The following is an 8,475-nucleotide window of genomic DNA, read 5'->3' as shown; positions in this document are numbered from 1 at the left end:
CACCACCCAATCTGGGGTTTGCTGGCAGCAGGACCCCAGGAAGGAAGGAAGGAAAAGAGGAAGGGGTCCAAATCCAGTCCTTCCTGGCACCTGGAACCTGAAATGTGGTCTTTGCTGGCACTGCCAGTGCCCAGATCTGGAAATTTCCCTCTTCAGGCATAGCCCAAGTGCAGCAATTTGCGGGCACAGAAATCCAAAACCTGGCAACTTCCTGGCACTAGGTCTAGCCCTGCCCACATCTTGTGTTTGCTGCGCCAGCACCCAGATTTGAAAATTTCCTGGTGCTGGCAGTGCCCAGATCTGGCAGATTTCTGTTGCTGCCAACAACACGGCCCAGATCTGGTGTTTGCTGGCACCGCCAGGGCCCAGATCTAAAAACTTCTTGGTGCCAGCACATCCCAAACCCAGTGATTTGCTGGCACAGAAAGCCAAAATTTGGAAGATTCTGGGTTCTGGCTCCAGCACCATCCAGATCTGCTGTTTGCTGGGCCCACCAGTGCCCAGATCAGGAATTTTTTCAGTGCCAGAACAACTAAAGTACAGTAATTTGCTGGCATAGAAACCCAAAAGCAAGAAAATTCCAATCCTGACACCAGGTGTGGTGTTTGCTGGCACCACCACTGCCCAGATTTGGAAATTTCTTGGTGTCTAGCAATTTGGTTTTCAGCTAGCTGATGCAGAGAAGGCTCCGCTCGGACTGTGGCTTTCCTTTTTCTTGGAACTGTTTAACCCAGCTCTGGACAGACCCAGAAAAACACTGGCAGCTCACACCTGTGGCCCACCGAGGTCTGGGACCCTGCATTCCAGTGCCAGAGGGACTGAGAAGAGACTGAGTGAGCCAACTACAACCCACAAAAAGGACTTTCTGAATTGCCATCTCTTCAGAACTGTGAGGGGTTTTATTTCATATTATTCATGCTTGTGAATACTTTATTTGATAAATAAACTGTTTTTTTTCATTTTTCTCCAGGGAAGTCCTCCTGAAATAGTAGGGGGAGGGACCTCTTGAACCTGATTTGTAGACAGACTCCTTTTGGAGGTTTCCTCACAGCATTTGCCCTAAACCAGGACAAACAGTCACAATTGTGCCACTTCACCAGTGGCAAAACTCCCCAGCCCCCCAGGAAAAGAAAGGACATGTAACATTCTCCAAACATTTGGCCTGCTTTGCTGCAAAATACATGCTGCACACACAGTGCAGTGTGGAAAGCCAAGAGAAGCTGCAGTAGGTGGCAAATCTTGGGACAGAAGCTCGACCTTGTTCTCCATGAGAGGTTCTTGACAAGAGCAGACAGGAGAAGATTCCTGGAAAAGTGAAACAGCTTTCCAGAAGTGAAATGAAGATGAAAGAAACTATCTAAAATGTTTTCCTCTTTATTTCTATGCTCCCCTCTTCCATGTTGCACGACTTCTCCATGATGTGAATTCCAAATGAATCTCACCTCTAAGATGGGTCACTTAGCAAGTTATAAACACTCTAAAATACCATGAGCTACACACAGTTTTCCTTCCCCTGTTTTTACTGGAAAGCAACGCTGGAGACATAAGTGCAGTGCTTGGGTCACGTATGAATCCTACACCAAGGGAATGTGCCTCAATAGTGTTTGAACCTCAGCAAGGACAATGCACAGCAGCGACACAGCAGAGGGGATTCCTCTGCCAGTGTGCAGGAGTCAGGACTCTGGATCTGGGCTCAACACTGCAAAGTTCCCGTGTTTGGACAGAGGAAGGGGCTGTCCCCGGGGCGCGCGGGGCTCGGCCGTGGGGCGAGCGGGGAACGGACACGCGGACAAACGGCCTCGGTGCTTCAGTTGCAGAGGCAGCAGCGGCGGCGACGGCAGCAGCGGCGGCAGCAGCGGCAGCAAAAGCAGTTTTTCTCTTCTTTCTCTTTCTCTTCTTTCTCTCCTGCTGTGGGACACCTTCCTCTCAGTGTCCCTCACCCGCTGTCCCTCCCCTCTCCCCGCCTCCTTCTCCCCCATGCCGGGCCGGGCCATGCCCCCAGCCCGCCCCCGGCCCCGGGCGGGGCTGCCCCGTCCCCGTCCCCGCCCGCCCCGCCGCGGTCTCGCCTCCGCCCGGCTCTGGGCGTGCTGGCGGTGGCGCTGCTGGGCGGGCATCAGTGCCCGGGGCTGGGGCGGCATCGCAGCCCTTTGGCTTCGCCTGGCCCGAGCCCGGCCCCGGCCCCGGCGCAGGCTCCTCCCGGGCCCCGCGGAGGACACACGCGGCACGGCCGCTGCCGCCTCCGCCGCGGCTTCCCCGGCCCGAGCTCCGCTGCTCAGCAGCGCAGCCGCCGGCCCCGAGCCTCCCGTGTCCCGTTCCCGAGACCGAAGGCCTGGGGATGGCCGGCCCGGGGCGGTTGAGGGGCGCTCGGGGGCCGCTCCTGGCCCCGGGCCGAGCGCTGACAGCCGCGTCCCGCCCGCAGGGAAGGCGCAGGAGGCGCTGCAGCAGCGCTACCGAGTGGGTTCGCTGCTGGGGCGCGGCGGCTTCGGCAGCGTCTTCGCAGCCACGCGGCTCTCGGACGGTGCCCCGGTGAGTGGCGGGGCTGGCGGCGGGTGCAGGAGGAGGAGGAGGGCGGAGGAGGAGATGGAAGAGAAGGAGGAGGAGGAGGAGGAGGAAGAGAAGGAGGAGGCGGAAGGAGGAGGATGGGGCTCGGCAGGGCGGGCGGCGAGCTGAACCCGGTGGTGCCTTTGGTTTGCAGGTGGCCATCAAAAGGGTGCCACGGAACCGCGTCCGGCACTGGGACGAGCTGGTGAGTGAGCGGGGCCAGCGGGAACAGCCGGGCCGTGCCGGGCGGGGATGAGGCGAGGCCCGGCATGGGGGAAGCCACCAGGACCCCTCGATGGGGAGCGGGCGTGGGGCCAGCGCAGGGCGCAGAGCATCCCGGGCTGGCTGAGGGGTTCCCCAGCCCTGGCAGGACATCAGTCCCACTGGTGGCACCGTGGTCCTCCCGCAGCCCGATGGCACCAGCGCACCCCTGGAGATCGTGCTGCTGGACAAGGTGTCCACTGGCTTCCCTGGTGTGGTCCAGCTGCTGGAGTGGCTTGAGCTCCCCAACAACATCGTGATGGTGCTGGAGCGGCCGGAGCGGTCTCAGGACCTCCTGCATTTCATTCGGGCACGGAGGTTCCTGTCTGAAGAGGTGGCACGGCAGCTGTTCCGCCAGGTGCTGGAGGCCATGTGGCACTGCACCAGCCGAGGGGTCCTGCACCGCGACATCAAACCAGAGAACATCCTGGTTGACCTGGCCACTGGCCAGGCAAAATTGATCGACTTTGGCTGTGGCGCCTACCTGCAAGACACAGCCTACACTCACTTTGCAGGTGAGCCCGGGCAGGGGTGTGCTCCCGGTCCCGCCATCTCATGGCCCAACATCTCACAGGCCAAGCTGGGTGTGGCAGCGAGGATTCTCCCTTTTGCTGCCAGTCAGGGTACTGAGCCTTCCCCTGAGTTGCTTTTGAGCGGGGCTGGGTAGGGAGGCATCTTCCAGCCCCACTGGCAGCCTTTGCCCACCACTCTGCCTGGGGCTGGGGTTGGAGCAGCAGCAGCCAGCCTGACAAAAGCACCCGTGGGTGGGGGTAGCAAAGGAGGGGGCCAGCACCAGTGCACCAGCCAGTTTGGTGTGCAGGCGAGAGGAAGGGCTTGGGCTGCTCCACTCACCTTGTTTGTTTCGGCTTCATAATATTTTTGGGGCACTGCAGGCAGGGAGGATAAGGACATGTTTTTTTCCCCCAGCCCTGAGTGGGTTTTTGCTTTACATGTCATGGTCAGGCCTTGCCGGGGCTTCTGCTGCCCTCTTCCAACACCAGTGGCTTCTTGTCCAGCCCTGAGTTTGTACACATGTCCCAGGTGCTGGCGAGAGTGCAGCAGTCGCCCCGTGTGCCACTGGGGCGGCCCCTGCACGCCCAGGGATGCCGGGGCCAGGCTCTGGGAGCAGCAGCATCCCCCTGATGAACTCCATCTGTATTCCATAGGAACACTGTCATACAGCCCCCCAGAATGGACCCACTTGGGCTGGTACCATGGCGAGGCAGCAACGATCTGGTCCCTGGGCATCCTGCTGCACCAGATGGTCTGCGGGCAGCACCCTTTCAGGAGGGGCCGGAAGATCAGCTGGGACCATCAGCTCTCGCTGCCACAGCGGCTCTCTCCAGGTGGATCCTCATCTCTGGCCACGGGGGAATACCAGTGCTGGGAGACAGCAGCAGCTTGTGAGCATCTCGCTCTGGCAGCCGCTGAGGAGGTGGCACATGTCCTGCTCTCCTGCTCTCCTCCACAACAGGGAATTGATGGGAAAGTTTAGGCACAGCTCTGAGCACAAAAGCAGCATGGCCTGGGCATGGGAAGAGTGGGGCAAAGCAGACAGGAGCCTTCTCTAGCTGACCACTGGTTTCTGGTTTCTCTGCCCAGAGTGCCAAGATCTTATCAGGTGGTGTTTATCCATGCACTTCTTGGACAGACCCTCCTTAGAAGACCTGGTCTGTGGTTCTTGGATACAGGATATTCACCTGCCATAGAAGAAGGGAGAGAGCCACATGCACACTTTGCTCCAGGGTCCTGGTAAGTTACAGGTCCACACATGCCCTGGCAATCAGAAGCAAGGAAACCCAGAATTTTTCCCTGCCCTTTATCAATGCACTGGGATTGTTGGGTGGGAACACTCAGCCTTGTGCTGGAGCTGAGCTGCTCTGCCCAGCACTGGTGGCTGCCATCTGAGCTGGTTTTGCTTGTCCTGGTTCCCTGACAGCTGGGGCCCTGGGCAGAACCCTGACAGCCTGGTCTGACCCCCAGGGAAGGAGAAGGAGCTCCTGGAGAAGCTGTACCAGGTGGGGCTGCTGCTGCTGCTGGGGACAGAGAGGGCAACATCAAGGATGACAACCTCTTCCTCAAGTTGGCCACTGGCAGCTGAAGATGATGGACTTCTGGCACCATCTTCAAAGCCAGGCTCCACAGCGAATTTGCAGATGAGTCCACAGCCGGGGAAATGCTCCCAGATTTGGGCATTGCTCAGACTGGCTGGGAACAAAAGTTTCTCCCTTTGCTGAGGCAGATGCAACTTCAGTCGGCTGCCCAGCTGCTTTTTGGCAGGGCTGGGGGCATGGGCTGGGGTGGATACAAAATGGGAGTGGGCTCCTGGCCCTGCCAACAGCCCCAAGCACCCAGCATGGCCTGGGCTGAGGCTGGGGCTGGGGCTGGGGCAGCCAGCCTGACACAAACAAACCTCCATGGTGGGAGCAGAGGTGGGATTCCAGAATCTGTACAGGGACTGCTTTGCTTTGCAGGCAAGGAAGGGCTTGGGCTGCTCCACTGCCCTTGTTTGCTTTGGGATCACCGTTATTTTGGGGGGCAGTGTAGGAGGGAAGAGAGAAAGTGTGGGCTTCTCTCCCCTTTGGGTGGGATTTTCCCTAGCATGTAGGGGTTGGGCCTTCCTCAGACCCTTGACAGAGATAAGAGTTTTTTTCTTGTTTCCCCTTGTCTCTAATCTCTTTTCAACAGTTTGTTGTTTGTTTTTTTAGAGGAAGCGTTCTATGTAAGGTCCAGTCGGGATTGGGAAGTGCCTGGGAGCAGCTGCAGCGTGGATGGGCCGTGCCCTTGGAGAAGGCTGAGGACATCGTTTGGGACCAGCTTTTCTCCCAGCGGAGGATGGCGTGAGGTGAGTCCCCGTCTGCTGGGGATGGTGGGATCAGAGCTTTTGGGAGACAGCAACAAGCACAAGGAGGCTCCTGCTCTGGGCAGCTGCTGAGGGGCTGGATGTGCTGTGGCTGGCTGCAGGCTGGGAATGTCCTGCCCTCCTGCTCTGCTCCCAAAGGCAGCAGTGATGGGCAGCTCTGGGCACAGCTCTGGGCACGGCCAGCATGGCCTGGGCTCTGTGGGCAGCTGGGACAAGGGGACAGCAGCCTTCAGCTGACGGGCGCTTTCTGGTTTCTCTCCTTGCAGCCGGGCTCTGCGGGTGCTGAGGCTGCTCTGGGCTCTGCCAGGGCTCTGCTGGGCTCTGCCCTGGGCACAGCTGGGCTGGCTCTGCCCTCACATTGCTCTGACAGCTTTGCATCAGACGAGCCCGTTGGAGCACAGTGCCTGAGCTTTCTGCTTTGGCAGGTGAGTGAGACTCCCCTGCAGGCCAGGAGATTGCAGCTGGGGACACACATCCAATTGGCAAGGACCTAAACTCCCCATAGTCCCAGCTGAACCCCTGAATCTCCGCAGGAACGCCTGGATCTCCACTATTCATTCTTCATTTCTTTTTGGCTGGAATTGTGCAGTTGCACTTTCTTCCTCCTCTAGAAGTGCCACGAGTGGGCCAAAGCTGGCAAGTGAGCCATGTTCCTGAGGCAGTGCAGTCTGGAGCTGATGGATGGAGAATTGCCCTTCCCACTTCCAAACCAGAGCAAAAAGCCGTAAGTGGGATTTTTCATCCGTAAGAAACCCCTGACAATTTCAGAGGGAATGTGCAGCTCATTCCCAGAGTGAGAAGGAAGGTCATCTTCTAAAGGATTTGAGGCTTGACAGAGTTGAGATTCCCAGTCCTGCCTGGAGCTGGAAGGGCCCCAATCAATTTCCTATTGCTTTGACGACAATTTAAAATAACAATGTTGGAAGCAAACCCCAAAAACTTTAAGAAAGGCTGCTGAGGTCAGTAAGATGGATCCATGCCATCAGCACATTTACAATGTAAATAACTGAGTTCTTTTTTTAAAAAGATCATTTACCTCTTAATGCAAAGTTACAGAAGTTGTTTCACTAACACTTGGATTTTATTTGTATCTTTTACAATTCATCTAATTGTATTTTTTTTCTTTTTCCTTTTTTTTTTTTCTTTAAGTAGAGGTCCTGGCCCTCTTCCAGCCAAAGGGGAAAGGGCCCCACCAAGCCTTGTTACCCACAGACAACATGGTAAAGCTGAACACTAAAGGACCTTGGGGGCATTATTCTGGAATTAAAAAGTTGCCAGCTCCATGGACAACAGAATTATTGTTCCTAACCTGAATGACATTGAGCAAAAAGAATGAAGAACGGTGTCACTAAAGTACTACTGACGTTTGCCAAAACACCTCCAGAGTTTCACCAAGAGATCAGTCATCAAAAATGTTTTGAAAATTTAAAGACCAAGGTAGCCAAAGCACACAGTGTCACTAATTGCTGGGTATGTTCTCAGCTGAAGTTGGGAGGAATGGGGTTCCCTTGGAGGGCCCACACTGTGGGGTGGCCAGAACTCTGTCAATGGGCTCTGCCTCGTAACGGAGTCAATGAAGGGACAGTTACAGAAACCTGTGCTGTGGGACACGGGAATACAACGATCAGTGTGACAGGATTCACTCAGATTTCCCCTCAGGAGAAACCAAACCCTGTTACAGTTATAGAGGCTACAGTGTCAGAAGATTCCTGTGCTTTACCATCACTCCCAATGTCAGTAGAACTTGGGGTGCTGCAGCTGGTCAGTGTCAGTGTCACACCACTCCCAGCTGCAGGGCCCCCATTTAGGGTCCTTCAGCAACGACCACACGGAAGACTTAGGGCCCAGAGAACATTTTCCACCCAAAGAGTGCCTTGGGTTTCCGAAAGCAAAGGATTCTGGTTCACCCGGTGCCCCATGTGCGCTGCCCCATCCCGTGGAGTTGACATGAATGAGCTGAATGGATTATTAGAAGAGGTAGTAAATGATACTGTTGAAATGCCCATTAGCACATCCTATGAGCTCCAACAAACACAAATGGGGACTCCAGAGAACCGCATGGCCTTGGATTATCTGCTTGCTGGCCAAGGAGGAACCTGGGCTATCAGGGGACGGGGATGTTGCACTGCTAGCAGTGATGGGTTTGAAGGCCAACAGTCAGGAATCACCTTGACAGAAAGAGCAGTAGAAGAGTAGCAGAAAGAAGAAAATTCTTCTTGGTGGGATTGGCTTCGTGGCTGCCAAATTAGAGGCTGCTGTGAAATGCATTCGTGGCAGGGCCTGTCATCATTGCAGTGTGTGCACTTGGTGAGTTGCTGTGACACTTTGTGCTGGGAAGTGGAGTATTGAGACCTTTCTTAAAAGAGACAGTCTCAAGAAAAGAGAGGCTTTTGATAAACAACAGAGAATAGCAACTATTTAGGCATGTTTTAAAAGGAACGTGAATAGCTCTGAGTAATGAAGTTAAACTGCACTTAATTGTAGAACAAGAGGAGATGCCTTTGTGCCTAATACCTAAATCTAAGCTGTGTTACTGAAAGAATTATTACAAAGGTTGTAGTTGATTGTAGGTCTCAGGACCGATCAAAGTACCAAGGCCTGAACAGGTTGTGATCAAGGCCTGAACAGGCCCTGAGGCAAAGCTCACCTCTAGATGAACCTTCCAAGCAAATGTTGTATTTGTATCCACTCATTAAGGAAGCATGATTAAAAACACGATCAGTGCATGTGTTCCTTGATAAAACATGGATTTATCTTTCTGTATTTAGAAACAGACAAGGCCCCACCTGGCCTTGTTTGGGGGTGAAGGA

General features: G+C 55.2%; 1 long non-coding RNA gene across 1 annotated transcript; it reads left to right on the top strand.

The window, feature by feature from the left end:
• The first annotated feature begins 6,249 nt into the window (after positions 1-6,249).
• LOC140680848 (uncharacterized) lies at positions 6,250-7,932 on the top strand. The gene is made up of 2 exons (XR_012052230.1): positions 6,250-6,389; positions 6,818-7,932. It is a non-coding gene; the product is annotated as an uncharacterized lncRNA (long non-coding RNA).
• The last annotated feature ends 543 nt before the right edge of the window (positions 7,933-8,475 follow it).

The sequence above is a fragment of the Taeniopygia guttata genome, chromosome 29 (genome assembly GCF_048771995.1).
Source record: "Taeniopygia guttata chromosome 29, bTaeGut7.mat, whole genome shotgun sequence".
NCBI classification, from domain to species: Eukaryota; Metazoa; Chordata; class Aves; order Passeriformes; family Estrildidae; genus Taeniopygia; species Taeniopygia guttata.
The sequence above is the reverse complement of the archived record's forward strand: the minus strand, read 5'-3'. Positions and strand labels throughout refer to the sequence as shown.